This window comes from Tupaia chinensis, unplaced genomic scaffold (genome assembly GCF_000334495.1).
Source record: "Tupaia chinensis unplaced genomic scaffold, TupChi_1.0 Scaffold000466_1, whole genome shotgun sequence".
Classification (NCBI taxonomy): domain Eukaryota; kingdom Metazoa; phylum Chordata; class Mammalia; order Scandentia; family Tupaiidae; genus Tupaia; species Tupaia belangeri.
This window is the reverse complement of record NW_006159975.1, coordinates 637295-654252: the sequence shown is the minus strand read 5'-3', so window position 1 is coordinate 654252 and position 16958 is coordinate 637295. Positions and strand designations below refer to the sequence as shown.

The 16958-nt window shown below is 35.5% G+C and overlaps 1 pseudogene; it reads right to left on the bottom strand.

The window, feature by feature from the left end:
* Positions 1-2634: 2634 nt before the first annotated feature.
* Positions 2635-16159, bottom strand: LOC102484786 (histone-lysine N-methyltransferase SUV39H2-like; annotated as a pseudogene).
* Positions 16160-16958: the final 799 nt, after the last annotated feature.

Below are 16958 nucleotides of genomic sequence, written 5' to 3'. Positions count from 1 at the left end.
GTGGAAAATAGTTTGTCATTGGTAAATATAACTGGAAAATACCACCCTCTGTTTTTAGGTAAAAATTTTGGAACTATATTTACTCTTTATTGTAGTAACTTGTTTGATACTTAGATAAAAACAACTATGGCATAAATATTGATCTTATCATCCTCAATTTATAGATGAGAAAACAAAAGCACGGAGGGATTGAAGATGTTTTGCCAGTTATAATTCTAAAATGCCAGGGCTAGACTTAAATGATGTTCCAACATGGAGCTCACTCCTTTTTTTTTTTTTTCTTTTGAGAGAGAGAGACTTTTTGTCCTTTGCTGGAGAGACAGAGAGAGACAAAAAAGTGACTAGCCACTCTCCAGAGAGATGACCATGTCACAATATCGTCTGTATTCTTCTCTTGGGATTTTGGGCATGCATACACACAGACCTTGTTTGAATTTCAAGTTGTTGGGTCTGGGACTTGAACCATGGTTGGCCATGTGGTAGTCCAGCATTTTAATTTTTAAATTTTTTTTTGAGAGGCTTTTGCTATAGGGCATGTGTGCTTGCCTGAGAGACAGAGAGATAGAAAGCGAGAAATCACCCTTCAGGGGAGATGGCCATGCCACAATCCCTTCTCCTCCATTCTCCTCTTGGGATCTTGCGCACCCATGCACACATGCCCAGCATGAATTTAAGCCACTGAGTCTGGGATTCAAACCACGATTGACTACATGGGAGTCCAGCGACATAACGTAATGTTTACGTTAACTGCTGGTCCCGGTAGTCCAGCATTTTAATCACTGTGCCACCTGCTGTCCCTGATGGAGGGTTTTTTTGTTTTTGTTTTTGTTTTTTGCCAGTAAGACAGTGTATTTTTCCCTGGCACATTCTGCAGATTTGGTTAGCAGATATACTCTGAGGTTCCAAACATGTAAATTTATTAAGAAAGAGCAAGGTAATATGATGGCCGTATTGTGAATTATAAAGTATAGCTTCTCTCCAAGAAGAGGTTCAAGATTAAAAAGATATTTGAAGTGCTCACTCTTGAAGTCAGTTTGCTTTTTTCCCAAGCTTATTTGAGGCCACTGAAGCTTAGTACGCTGTGATTAGGTAGAAGTCAGTTAGGAAATTAGGAATACTGTCAGCTAGATTTATCTGTTGCATTCACCTTCACATTGGACACCTTGACTCGAGATCCTGGAATCAAAAAGAGATGAGAAGGAAAGAGTTTTTTCTTTTCTTTTTCCTTATTGGGAAAAAAGAAAAAAAAAACAGATAAGAAACTATACTACATTTCAGTTTTTATAGGCCAACTATAAAAGGTCTCATAGTTTAGCACATACTTTGGCCAAGTTCAGCTTTACTTTTATTTATTTATTTTTTTTTTGGAGAGATTTTCACTGTAGGGCATGTGCGCTCGCCAGACAGACAGAGAGAGACATAGAGACAGAAAGCGAGAAATCACCCCCCAGGGGGGATGGTCATGCCACAATCCCTTCTCCTCCATTCTCCTCTCGGGATCTTGGGCACGCACGCACACGCGCCCGGCGTGAGTTTTAAGCCACCGGGTCCGGGACACGAACTGCGGTCGACTACATGGGAGTCCAGCGACATAGCCATTACACTAACTGCTGGTTCCCCAACATCTAGATTACTTTTTAAGAAGAGCATTCAGAAAGTATAAAAATAATTAGAGTTGTGAAGAAATGGTGCAACTGCCTGAAATGGAGAGGATGTAATATTAATGTGTATTACATTATCATTAGGGATGGCTGCTCCCAGTTATCTTGTTTTAACTGTTTAGACAAGAAGTTCTCAACAAGTATCTCCTAATTCATGTTCCAAAGAAGTACCCTTCAAGTACTCCGTTTTTCCTGCCTGGCATTCCAAAATCCCTCCTGGTCCCACTGTCCTGTCCTTTCAAAGATGCATGATGTTCAGCCATTCTGGAGTTTAGAGAGGTTATATTTCAGAGACTGTTCTTCTATAGGATTTAAAAATCTTAAACAATTACAGACTTAGATATACATCCTTCATAAAGGTCTAGATTGCTTCAAAATAAAACTGAAATTAAAATTTTCATTCATTATTAAACCTTAAATTTCCTTATCATTAAGATGTCAATGTTTCAATGAAAAAGTAGAAAATAAGTTATATAATTTAGAATCATCTATTTGTCTCAGGTACAAATACAATGAGTATTAAACAGATATGAAAATAAAGTAACAAAATTAGAACTTATATATTTGCCCAAATTGAATGAACTATTCCTTTGAATTCAAGGTGTATGGCAAGTTGGATATTTGAGTTGAGCAACTGTTTAATTATCAGTTTATTACTTTTTCAATACTGAAATAAACATTTCCCAATTTACAGATTTCTTAAAGCATGAATGTGCTGACTGGTAAAGAATTTGGTGTCTAACCCTAACCACTAAATAAATATATCTCAGGCTATGTGGCCCGGTGACCCTCTCTTCAGAAATATCAGTTATGCATTTGGCAAATGTCTTGAACATAAATTTACATAGTTATATTCTTGATAATATGAAAAGAGTTCCAAATACTTATTCTTTAAAGATGTTAACATTTGAGGGGAAAAAACAAAAACAAAAACAAAAAACTACAATTCTCTTCAGTTCCTTTTTCTAAAAATTCAGTTGTAGTAAACTCTGCAAGTCACATTTGCATACAGTTCTGACCCTCTTTGGGTGGACTGTGGTGAATAGAATCTGAAGATATAGCTCCAGAACCTTTCATTTGTTAATCAAAAGCCAGCTCTTCTCCAACATTTATGGTTCTCGTGGAAAATAATAGTATCCGAGGAAGACGAGTACCAAGACTAGCAATAAAAACATTGAAAACCCAAAGATTGAGGTCACAACTGTGATTCACAAAATGAGACATTCCCTTATTGAGCTGCATCCACTGTGAATTGATCACACTCATAGTCCAGATCAAAGAGAGATGTGATTCCCTTGTCATATTAACTGTCCTCTTCTTTCAGCTCCACTTGTGATTACCTCTCTAACATATTCCATGACAAAGCTCAGACTTTTAATCCTCACAAGGCTTTTTACACCCCAGCCACAGTTATTGCTAGTTCAAAAGATGCAGAGTGAATACTGTCTTTTTGTACAATCTTGTTGGGACAAGCAAGTGCACATTGACACCTCGAATTGTATTCATAGATGGGGGTTTCAGGTGGAATTTAATGTATTGGTTTTTACTATAAGCCAAAAGAATTCCAACTTCATTTTTTTTTTCAATGCGAGAACAGTCAAAGGTAGTTTCATCTACTAAGCCGATTCCAGGAGCAGGTTTGTATTCATTTCAGGTAGTAGAAGTCTGAAGGTGGGCACTCTAAGTCAACAGTATTTTCAACAAATAGCATTCCTTTGTGATTCATTCTTCTGTTGAGTTGTCTTTATTATCTCTGCAGATCTATCCTTTGTTTAGCTTTCTTTATAATGTACTCAACAATGGCATGTTTCAAAGTTTTGTTGTTGTCTTTTGAAGTTACTACTTTGCCTTCCTTTACCTGAGATAAATAATTATGCATGTCTTTAGAAAATTGCTGAAGCAAGAGTGAACAATTAAGATTTTGCAAAGGTTCCCAGGTATTTGTAGAATCTGGCCATCCTGTCCTTTTTCCTTTCCTTTGTTTCCTTAAAATTAATTATTTAATTAATTTTATTTATTCTTTCATTTATTTTAATTTGACCAGAGAAAGAGAGAAAGGGAGAATACAAGCCATCAGGTTCAGGACTTGAACTGTGGTTGGCCATATGAGAGTGTCTAGCGCTTTAACCCCCATGCCATCTGCTGCCCTCTGCCCCCATCCTTTCCGTTTTACAAGGTAATACTCCATATCTTCCTTGAGCCTCGGCCCTGGCCACCACCATTTTGTGAAGCTTTCATTAAGACTCAGAGCTCACTTTTTTGGGGGGGGAGGGGGGAGGGCGTTTTTGCTACAGGGCACATGCGCTCTCCAGAAAGACAGAGACAGAGAGACAAAAAGCAAGAAATCATTTTCCACAGGGGATGGCCACGTTGCAATCCCTTCTCCTTCATTCTCCTCTTGGGATCTTGGGCATGCACTCACACGCACCAGGAGTGAGTTTAAGTCACCGGGTCTGGGACTCAAACTGTGGTTGTAGGTGTCCAGTGACATAGCCATGACACTAACTGCTGGTCCCTGGAGCTCACTCCTTAAATACCAACAGATTACCAAGGGTGAAAGAAGAGAATGAAAAAGGAAAACTAAGCAAAACTAACAATTTTTAAGGACTAACATGCCCAGGTACACATGTTATGTGATTTAACCTTAATAACAGACTATGTGGGTAGGTATTACCATTATTCCTCATATTCACAATAAAAGAACGGCAGCTGGGAAAGAGGACTTTGCCCAAGGTTTCATGACTAGTGACATTCAAATACTGCCGTGGCTTCTACGTTTCCACCGTTTCCTGGGCGTGTTGTCTTCCGTGTTGTAGGGATAATGTGTTTCAGTAACTTCTCAGAATTAGTATGTGTATTTCTGTACAAATTTACTTCTCAACTCCTACAAGTAATTTATAGTGGAATTATTAAAGTAATAGATTTCATTCTCCTCAATTATAAACAATTTAGACCTATTTTCTAAAATGTGTTTTGTCATTAAATATTTTGCAGAAAAATTGTGAATTTAATGTCAGTATAGTCACCTATAGTAAGTGGGAAAGAAGAATGGAATATTTTATAGATTTATGAAAATATAAAACTACGAATTAAATAGACTTGGATACAATAAATATATATAAAAATATATGTAACATATTACTGTATCTATCCTATATATGCATTATTGCTAAGGCATTCATACATATGTAATTTTGCTAAAGCATGAAAACTACATGCATCATTATGCAATTTTAAAGTAATTATTATTTTTAACTCAGTGCAAAAATAATTATGCATTTGGGCCAATTTCTTGTTTAATTCCCATGAACTTAAAATTGGAAGTAAGTGCTCACAGATAGTTCCAGACTGACTATTTCAGAAATTAAACTTAAGTCATGGAAAGTGAAAACTATGACTTTTTATAATTAACTTTTTATTAGGGAACACTGACAAATAAAAAACATTCAGTAATATTTTTCTTTTAATCGTAAAAGTTAACTTATAATTTATAAAAATAGCTCTATTTTAAAAATCAGTCTGACGAGTTCTCCTACCGTCTTCTATTAAGTTGGCATCATCACTGTACAGCATATTATCCTGTCGTCATTCTTGGCAGTAAAACCCTTTCCGTCGTTTGAGGAGAATTGTATATTAAAAGAAGTAGTGCAGTTATTTTGAAATAGCCGTTGGTTTGACCAAAGAATCATGCCAATCACTATAACAAGGAATAAAGGAAGTAGCAATTCCATGGAAGCTGAAAAAATAAAGTAGTGTATTTATAGTTCTTACTTTAATTTGGATATTTGTAAAATAGTGCAAATTGGCATCTTCTGAACACAGAATACACTTTGTCACAAACTGTTTGAGATTCAAATCAAATGCTAATAGTACATATTGTGGTCATTTATAGAAATAATAGGACCATTGAAATACTTCAGGAGCTGTTTCTATATAGACCATAGTTTGCTCACTGAGAAGACCCTAATACGGTTATCATGATTCTCGTTTGTCATATGTAATTTAAACTGTCATTTACCATCACCAAAGGAGAACATCAGCGACACCTGCCAATAGAGTCTGTAGCAAATATAAATGAAAAATAGACATACAAGTACGTTGTCCATGCTTTATGAAATGATTATTGGTTAATTTAGTAAATATTTGCTAAGCACATAGTTGTGACATTTTTGTTGCTTTCGCTAGGAAATAAAGATTCATTGCTAAGTGAAAAGACATTGTCTTTGTCTTAAGGAGGGCACATGATCACACAAAATGGGAAGCAAGTCAGAGTAGAGAGCAAAAAAGTTTAAGAACAGTCTAAACAAGAAGGGTTGAGTAAGTAATTTGGGAATATGTCAAAGAACTGTTGTTGGCATTTGACTTGACACCTTCCACATAGGGTTGTTTTATGAGAAAGGTTTTTAATTTTTTTTTTTTTCCTTTGAGAGCAGAATGAGTCTGTACCTAGGGGAAGGATGAGTTATGTGTGTGTGTGAATTGTGTATGTGCATACAGTGGGAAGAGAGTGAGTAAGGTTGTGGAGATCAACCAATGAAGGCAAACCTCCCCTCAGTGTTAACACAAAAACGAAAACGAGATACACCACACACACACACACACACACACACAGTACTGAAAACTCCTCGGCATTTTTTCTTATTTCAATTCATATCAGTTCTTTAAGAAATGGGCTCAATTTTGAATCTGTCTTACCATCTTTTCTAATTCATCTCATGTCTGAAATTCTGTAGCAACATTTCTTGTACTGATTAGTTGTTTCAAGAGGGGGATTAGTATACTACACAGGGATATCATCATAAGCTCTGAAGGCAGACCACTTGGGCTCAAAGCAGGCTTATTTTGATTTTGTTACGTTTCTTGAGGAAACAATTTAAATTGTGACTTTTGGGAAAACAAAGTAAATATATGGTTCACTACCTGGAACATTTAAAATATTCAATACACAGCATTGTATTCCCCATTTTCCATTGCCTATATCTCCCTCTTCTATTACTTTGTTTCTGTTTTCACCTACTTTGTTTCTGTATTTCATGTGAATGGTTTTTAAATGCCAGAATTGTTTAAAAATTTACCGCATGCCCCAGCTATGGTGATGTGGGCAATGGGGTACTGGTGCGTGGCAGGAGAGCCATATGGAAAGGCCTGGGGTTTGCATCCTGCCTTGTTGGAAGACTAGGGAAATATTGGTGGCATGAATGTCTTTTTCTCTTTCTCTCTTATATGAAAGAATGGCAAAAAAGAAAGCAGGAGAGAGGAGGTAGGAAGGGAGAAAGAAAGAAGAAGAGAGAGAGAAAAGAAAGAAGCAAGGAAGGAAAAGAAACTTGAGAAAAATTTGTAACAATACTAGAGTAAAACCAGTCTTCTGCTGTCTTCCTAATATACCCATTCCTTTCCTCTCCCAAAACACAATTATTTGACTTTATGCCTTTATGGTCTATGCAATATTAGGAAGAACTGGCCAGTATTACAGTGAAGTATTTGCCCATGGAACAATATAGCAATGACTCATTAATGCAAATTTAACCATAAAAAACTGTCCTTGAATAAAGTTAAGCAATATTTATAGCAAAATTGAATAAAATATAATAAGTACTCGAGGCTAAAATATTCAGGAATTCATACCACAGTATGGAAGACTGTTCATAGTAAGAAAGACAATAGATTTTTTTCTTCAAAAGGTCATGTTGCCGGCCGGCAGGTGCATGGTGGTTTTGGTGCAGGACTCCCACATGGCTGACTGGGGTTCAAGTGTCGAACATGGTGGCTTACATTCTCACTTTCCTTCCTCTTTCTCTCTCTGTCTCTCTCTTTTTAATGAAATCAAAACAAAAATAAATAATAACAAGTAAATTTAAATAAATTTAAAAAATCATGTTGGAACTTTCAAACTTGATTGGAATTTTTATTCGAATCTAATTTTTAATTTCTAGATATGTCGAATTCCTCTGAAGGCAGATGCTCAAAGAGTTGAGCTTGTAAGAGATTAATCAGGGGGCTTCCTGGGGATCAATAACTTTGGAACGTAAGAAGGAGAGGAGAGAGTAGCTCTCCTTGAACAGAGGCAGAAGTTGAGTATCCACTCGGGTGCCTTGGGAAATCCTCCAAAATACCATCTATCAGAGCTGTTTTGAGTTAGGCCAAGACTGTGAGATTGTATTTTTCATCCCTCACATCTGATTGAAACATCCCCTCATGAATCAGTTATTGGATATCTGCTATGGTGGAGAATAATCTTAGGCAAAGGGGTCTACTGCAGCTGAGGCAATCCTGAAGGCCTTGGCAACTGAACTGAGCCGACTGACAACATTCTCTAGCTCTGGCAAGTCTCTTTGATTTTTTTCTTTTTCTTAATGCCAAAATATGCATGTGTGCACCACAGAGAGAGAGAGTGAGAGAGAGAGAGAGGCAGTGAGAGAAAAAGAGAGAGAGAAGTCTCCCCTCCCCTATGGACTGATTATGCTGCAATTTTCTCTCCAGTATGTGCACACACATATGCCCAGGCCAGGACTCAACAGCAGTTGACCCCAACGGATCCCACTCTGCATAAAACTTACCCACTTGCTATGGGATTAGCCCACAAACCACTCTTTGAAAAGAGATATAAATGGAGCTTCTCTTTGTCCAGTAAGGTGCTTTATATAATCTATTGAGAAAATATGTTAGTTCAAGAAACATTTAGACAATGAGAAATACCTTGACAAAGTCAAATGAACACTTGAGAAGGTTGACAGTTGATAGATAAATGTATTTTATTTTATTGAAATGTGCTTGCTATTTTTGAAGTATGTATTTAGATTAGAAAATCAGATTTCTAAGTTATTGTTTTTATCTGTTTAATATAACTGATAGAAATAAATCTACTACTGAAACCTAGTGGTTTGGATTTTTAAATAAATTTAGGAAATTAACAAGGTAAAAAAAATGAGATTGTGTATCCATCTTAACTTTAAGGAACACAATTCTAGCTTTTGCTAAAAGATCACTTAAGATTTATGATTCAGTGATTCTTCCCCAAGGCCACCAACTGTTATTGGGAGTTCTGTCTCTTCTGCTTTCCAAAGCATATTGGAAGGTTTATAGCTGCAATCAATTATATTTTTTGATTCAGCAAATTGGAGACCATTAATCATAAGATTTTAGAAGCAAAATTTAGAATTAAAGAATATGAAATAAAGTTTTTAAAATGGTGATCTACAAGCCAAGCCTACCTACTGACAAATTTTGTTTACCCTACTTGTATTCACATACCTTATGAGCTAGTTGTTATAAATAGAATTAGTTGCTTTCTATGCCCCATTCTGTGGAAGAATTACACTTTCCAACCTCACAGACATTAGTCTTGACCATATGGCTGTTTTGGCATGTGAAATGTTATTGACTTGTTTTGGCTTAAAGAACCACTGGATGACTTAGACATTCTGTTTTTTTATTTTTTATTTTTCCTGCCACAACTCAATCTACTTGCAGCAACTATTACTTTTACCAGACATGTAGCAGAGCCTCAGCCAACCTCTGTTGGTCATGTGGAATGAACAACAACAAAAATATTATTGATGTACACAGTTGGAATTTTAAAATTGTTACTACAACATAATCTCACCCATTCATTTAGATTTGCCAACCTTTATGACATAAAACTATTTAACTATCTAGATGTATCCCTTATCATATTGTAAAAATCAAATATACACAAGAAAATTAATTTCTAATCTAAGCAGAACATTTGATGATGTCAGTACTGAACAATGGCTGCCACAACAAGTAAACAGCATATTCTCTAGCTCCTCAAAGAACTCACACAGCTTTTGACGATACATCTGGACCCTGCGGAAGAGTCTGCAGTTCTAGCCTCACACTTTTCCCTTGTCGACTGAACTATCCAATGTACCATGTGAAATTACTGTGTCTGTATAAACATGCACATCCACATTAACCACAGTCGGTACAAAATTACTTGAAACTTACAAAGTATTTCCATTAATGTCATAAATAAAGCAATAAAACATTACCATTACTTTTTCACATCTTCATGGAAATATTAACCAGTTTACAAAAGGAAAAATGTTATGAATACTGGAAAGAATGAAGCAAATTAGGATTACAAGGATGCAACTCTCTGCCACTAAATAAATTGGTAAAATTTCTCCAAAGCAATCTGGCATGAATTTATTGAACTTTCAAAAGAATACTTTTTCCTTAAAATAGTAACATTTATATTTCAAAAATACCCTGATTTATTCCTGAAAAATTTTTATAGAAATATATATATAGAAAGCATACATGTTTTAAATATAAAATGCATGTATTAATGACTCAATAATTAATAGACAAATTAAATATAGTTAACTATAACACTTAATTGATCTACATTATATTTTTATGTCAGATATGTCACTATTTTCTTAATTTTAGATCTAACTATTTTAAATTTTGATTGTTAATTTAGAATCTAGAGTTCACTTGGCAGAATAAGTGATTATTTCTAATTTTACTTAGATTTTTTCAAAAATATTTCTAAAAGGTCCTTTATAGTTTTAGACTAAAAAAATGCATGTTATTAAACAGTTACCATCAATACACTTGCAGAAAAGCTATATCATTAACATTTTAAAGATGTATACAAAAAGATATATTGTTAGTAGATTTCTACATTTTGAAAAATGACTGCAACTAATATAACATGATCTAATTTATAAGTTTATGAGGTGATATTGGAAATTTAATTTATATATTAGCCCACAAAATACTGAAATCTCATGTATTTTAATGAAACACTTGTAATACAATATAGGCCATGTATATTAGTTGATTCTATATACTAAGCCCCTATTCACTTTTTTCTCAGTGAAAAGGCAACTATAAGCGACATTAATAGTTATTATAGAAATACTAATTCATAAATTCATAAAAGTATGTAAATATTATCCTAACAGTTTATTTTGCATAGGAAGTCTTTCAATTATTGGGACCAGCAGATGGCATAATGGTTACGTCACTGGACTCTTGCATAGTCTACCACTGTTTGAGTCCCAGACCTGGCAGCTTAAAACTCACACTAGGTGCATATGCATGTGTGCGTGCCCAAAATTCAGAGGGATTGTGGCATGGTCATCTCCCTTGGTGGGTGACTTTTCACTTTCTGTATCTCTGTCTCCCTCTGTCTCTCCAGTGATCGCACATGTCCTGTAACAAAAATCTCTCTCTAGAGAACCAGCAGTTAGCGTAATGGCTGTGTCGCTGGACTCCCACGTAGGCGACGGCGGTTTGCGTCCCGGACCCAGTGGCTTAAAACTCACGCCGGGCGCGTGTGTGTGCGTGCCCAAGATCCCAAGAGGAGAATGGAGGAGAAGGGATTGTAGCATGACCATCCCCCCTGGGGAGTGATTTCTCGCTTTCTGTCTCTATGTCTCTCTCTGTCTGGCGAGCGCACACGCCCTATAGTGAAAATCTTTCAAAAAAATAAATCTCTCTCTAAAAAAGAAGAAAACTTTCAATTATTAAACACAAATGACAGTCTAACTGTCATAACCATGAACTGAAGCAATGATTTAAGAGGTTAAATGATTCATATAAAACATCCTTTTAATAGATACTGGACATTAAAAATTATATATAAATTTGAGACAGTCTTTAAAATTAATGTAAAATGTAGCTTTTCTACCAAATGAAATTTTGTTCTATTAATTTTTCATAACAAAGAATAAGTTTGCGAGTCTGGCTTGCCTCACTCAGCAGTAAATCTTCCATATTTTTCCACTTTCTGTCAAAAGCCAGGGTTTTGTTGGTTTTTATGGCTGAGTAGTATTCCATAGAGTATATGTGCCATAGTTTTTCAATCCATTCCTCCATACTGGGGCTGGTGGGAATGTAAATTGGTCCAATTCATGTTTTGAATCACCATTAACTTGGAACAAATACAGTTTTCAGAATTTTTTTCACCTCTGCACAATTACTGCAAAAATAGTCTTCAGATTTAGTTGTGATTGTAGAATATGTTGCTCTTCCTGAATAATCAGATGTAATCTAGTTTTGAAGGAAGAACTGAAACAAGTTTTCAATTTAGGTTTACATGGGATACCAACTTTAGGAAAATAAATTTAACTTCATTTATGAAGGTGTAAGACAGGTACAGAAGAGTCCATGACTTCAAAGTGCCTTAAATCTGAAACAGTGGTTTTCTATCACTATTATCACCTCAGTGTTCCTTTGAAATGGAATGGACACTACTGTTTCTTGATAAAGCCATTCTGTCAGGATGGGCATCTTGGATATGCTGGGATTACCGGGGAGCTACAGTAAGGTATATCTGCTTTCTCCAGTCTCCTCATTTGAGAGACGCATAAATCTAGTAAGTATAATATATACTGAAAACACATTATTTCCTAGTTCTTGGTTAAATACTGTGGTTGGTTAAATTACTTGGTTAAATTACTGTTTTTTAAATTTGATCAGAGATAGACAGAGACAGAGAGAGAGAAAGTGAGAAAGCAAGCCACCAGCTCTGGAACTTTAACTGCAGTCGACCATGTGGGAGTCCAGAGCCCCAACCACCATGCCATTTGCCACACCTCTTCCTGGAGTGATTTTCAAACCACCAAGTCCAAGACTCAAACTGTTGTTGACCATGTGGGAGTTTAGTGCTGTAACCACTCTGCCACCTGCTGGCCCCATTTAATTTTTTTTAACATAATTTCCTCCAGGTTTATACATTTAATAACAAATGACAAAATTCAGCTTTTTTAATGACTGAATAGTTTTCCACTGTGTGTGACTGACATACACACATGCACACAAACAAATCTCAAGAAAACAATATCTGAAATTAGGCACAAACATGAAATCAGTTTTTCCATGAAACTTAGTCTTAACAAAATTAGTATTTCTCCCATGTTCAAAATTATTGCATGACTGGGTAATAATTTATATTCAAGTTTGTCTCCATAGCTGCTCTACTACATTATATTTCCTCTCTTTAATATTAACTGTATATATAGGCTAGTCTGGAAGAATTAAGGAGAAAATCATCATTTTTCTTCTGAAACAGTTTCTCAAGTCCCCCAGGCCCAGGACTCAAACTGTATAGTCAACCATGTGGGACCCAGCCGCCTTAACCACCATGCCACAAGCCAGTCCACAAGCATAATTTTTAAGGTTATTTATGTAACTGAATAACAGACATTGATCTGTTGGACTTCAGTCTTCTGATTTTAAAATATCTTAAAATGAAGTTCTGAAAAACTCATCTTAGTCCTTTATTCTTTTTGGCCACATTTTAAGAGTATAAATTTAAAAATTATAATCTTATTGTGTTATCACGATTTAATGATTAAATCATAATTATATTTGTGTCATTCAACTATTTTGTAATAATAATGGCATTTAAGTAGCTCTTAGGAACTAAACTTCTAACATATGAGATACAAGTCAGAATTTTTCAAGATAAAACTGTGTATCATGAGGAACGACATAGGTGTATTTGATGAAGGATAGTCACTGAAGGTGGAGCAATAAAGTGTTTGCAGTAGGCGATTTAAGCTATTGAGGTTTGTTCGCTCTCACTTTCAGAAACTTTGCATCTCCTGGGGAGGGAAGAGGAGAAAGCATATCCACACATGAAAGATTACAAAGCAGTTTGGTACCATTAAAATAAATACACTTAAAATACCACAAGATTACCAAGAAGAGAGGCAGATCAGTATGACATTATGTTGATATTAGGAGATTTAGTTATTTTCATATAGAAAATAGAGAAAAGTTCATTCTAAGCAGTGGCAACTTGAGCAAAGGCATAAAGGTTTTTATGTATATATGTATGTATTTTATATCCTCAAAATGCCTAGAAGTATCTTGAGTGTCTGGGTCATATTGGGGACCACAGGGCAGTGAGATGAAGACGGTCAGATTTCTATGATAAGAAACCTAGTATCTGAAGAAATAATATCAGATTTGTGTTTTCAGAAATATGGCTACATGGCATTTGTGAAGTTGGAGGGTCATAGAGCAGAGAAGCCAGCCAAGGGAAAGTAAATACGTTTGTACTGATTTGAGATAGTGCATCTAGCATTCAGAATGAGATTAGAAATATGAGATGCAGAACTGAGATAATGGTAGATAGACAGGGTAGATAGACAGAAGTGAGTCACTGGGAGAGTTGCTGGTGGGTCCTTAGATGATGACACAAAGGACCAGGCCTATAGGAACAGAATAAGTTTCCCGGGTCCATTTGAGGGGATGTGCCCATGGTGAGCACCAGGGAGCCTTGCCAGGGCTGTGACAGCCAACTAGCCAGCACTGTGCCTTCCTTATGCTGAGGCTGATAACACTGTTTTTGTAACTGGTGTTGAGAGAGCATCCCCCCACCCCCTTCACCTGCAGCAAGCCACATTGCCTGGTGACTCCAGCATAACTGATGGCTCCTTAGGTCTAGGTATATTTACAAGACCTCACTCAGTTCTCACTAAACTTACACTTGTGTAGCTTATATTTACATTATTTCAGGATGTCATAATGCCAGAAAGTGGATTCTGGATACGTGAGTGTGTGGAAAAGAAAGCTTATCTCCAAACTCCTTAAGTATCCAGAAAATGGGTTCTGGATACTTGAGTGTGTGGAAAGGAAAGCTTATCTCCAAACTCCCTATACAAGGACTACTAAATAAAAGCAGTTCAATATTTATTTCTGAGTCACAGTGATGAAGAAAGATTTCTACACTGGATTCAAATACAGATGGGAGTGTAAATAAGGGGAGGGGGAGAGTCAGGTAATAATTTTCTCTTCCATGTGTAATTTTAATGAAGATCAAATGATATAATATATATGTATATGAAAACAAAGCTACTTTGAAGAATTACGCAAACATAGTTTTTTGCTACTGTTGTTGTTATCATTTATTTGGTCTCTTAAATTGGTTTCTTTTGATACTTTATTTCAAAGTAAACTGAAAAATTCCAGAATGGTAGTTGGTTTGTGAATCCTGCTAAATTATAACTTTGTTTTCTGTGAGCTTTTAGTATAATGCCTTATAACATAGATTCACAGTTTGTCGATTCATCGTAGGAAGTCTTTAAATGTGTTGGGTGGCAAAATATCCTGGAACTTAAACAAATTAGAAAAAATGTGAAGGAAAACTTTGACTTCAACTGTCACTGCTCTAAATACTGAGTCATAGAATGGAATGCTCAAGAAAAGTCTCTCTGATTTTGCCAAGGTTAGAATAAAATAATTTCAGTTTTCTGAAGAATGACACCTCATTATGAAATCCAGTTCTAAACTAAAGTGAGCTTATTTAGAATTTCTTTCTCGATAGAGTCTAAGAGACATCGCTTGTTGGCAAATCAGGCATTTATAAGTGGTTTAATTTAATCTCATTGCATTAATGAGGAGAGAGAAGTTAATTTTTACCTTTTAATCCAAAACATTTAAAAATCTAACAAGAAGTCAATTTTCATAAGACAGAAATAGACGTAGGTAGGTTTATAATTCTAAGCCAATGTCTTCTATAAAATTAATGGTATGATTTGACTGTGAATATGGTTTAGACTGTCAATTTAGTTCTCTACTAATAGTCTATATTTAAAGTATGTTCTAGTAGTGTCAGGGGAGAAATGATGTAAGGGCTATTTTTCTTTTTCACATACACATGTGCATGTACACATATGCATGCACACACACACACACACACACACACATACACACATAATCCAATAGTGGAACATAGAATAAAAATTCCCATTCAGAAAGGGGAAGAATAGAAGACACATCTTGCCTATCTTCTCATTGCAATTTTGAAATCTCACTTGGAAGACATTGTGAATGTGTCCAACCTTGATCATGGGAGGTAAGGTGTACCTGTATTAAGCTCTAATTTATGTCCCAGAAGGAATTATTGTATCAATTTTTCTCCATTGCTCAGTGTTTTATGAATTTGCAAACTTATCCTACTCCTTTATTCTCCTTGGCCATATTTGAAGTGTTATATTATCTTTCTTGGGGTTGTGAAGCCTTCAGAGTCTGCCTCATACTGGTAGAAAATTATGCTCTCAAGGATTTTAATTTTATTTATTTAGTTAGTTTCTTTCTTTCATGGGGAGAGATAGGGATGGAGAGAGAGAGAAAATCACCCACAACGAAGTCTCACATTGCAACTCTTCCACCAAGCTTTTCCAGTTACCTCGGATTATGTGCCTGTGCACACAGCTGGTGTGTGTCACTGAACCCATGAACTGAACCCTAATCTTCCATATGGCCCCTAGCACTGCACTATGGCTTACACTAAGGCTGGGCCTCAAGGTTTTATTACTACTATTTTACATTTATTCTGTTTAAATCTGAAATAGCCAATATATTCTTTAGTTTCAATTTCTGATTTTTTTGGTAAAAAAAAATTCTCTGAAGTCATTAGAATGCTGATTTGTTTTATTCTAATTTAACATGTACCGGTAATCACATACCCGAAGTTCTTTTCCAGATGTAGTTCTCAAGTTTCTAAGTTTCATTGTTTTTCACTGACTTGCTTCTCTTTTAATTTAGCAATAACTACCTATTTAGGAAAATGAGTGGGAAGGTCATACATACCCTTATTGATTTTAGCTTTTTTTTTTTTATGATTTTCATCTGAGACATTTTACTGGAGCTTTGTTGTTCAATCCTTTTAAAATTACAGCCTGTTTTGACTCTATAAGCAGCTAGCTTTTCTAACTGTGGAAGACACATAATTTAAAAAGTACTTATTCCTTTTAATTTATACTTGCTAGATGACCCATTTATTCTCAAGTTTCTCTCTTTGAGGATAAAAAAAAGTAGTCAATAATGTTCAAAATGTGCTGAATTCAGTATAGATATGGTAATATACTAAATTTGTTACTATATTTTTTTCAACAGTAGTCCCTAGAGTTTCCAGATGAATAAGCACATGGGCTGCTTCAAGTTACTTCATGCAACAATTTTACCAAAGGTTTGCCCTTGTGTAATATGGGTTGCTACCTTTCTAAATTTCAGTGTTAGTTTTGAAACTGATCACCAAATCTATAACAGATATTTTAGATCTTCATTTCAACTATAGCACTCACATAATGTCAATATATGAATTAGTTAAGGTAGACGGAGTTATACTGTGATTAAAAATAATGCAAGGAATCTTGGTAGCTTAGTAACAACAAAGGTTCATTTCTTGTTTCTATCACAGTCTCAGGCGTATTGGGATTGATTCTCTTTGACTATTGTTATGGACTGCATATCTCTGTGTTCCTGGCTAAATTCATACGTTGACATCTTAACCCTAAATGTGATAGGTTT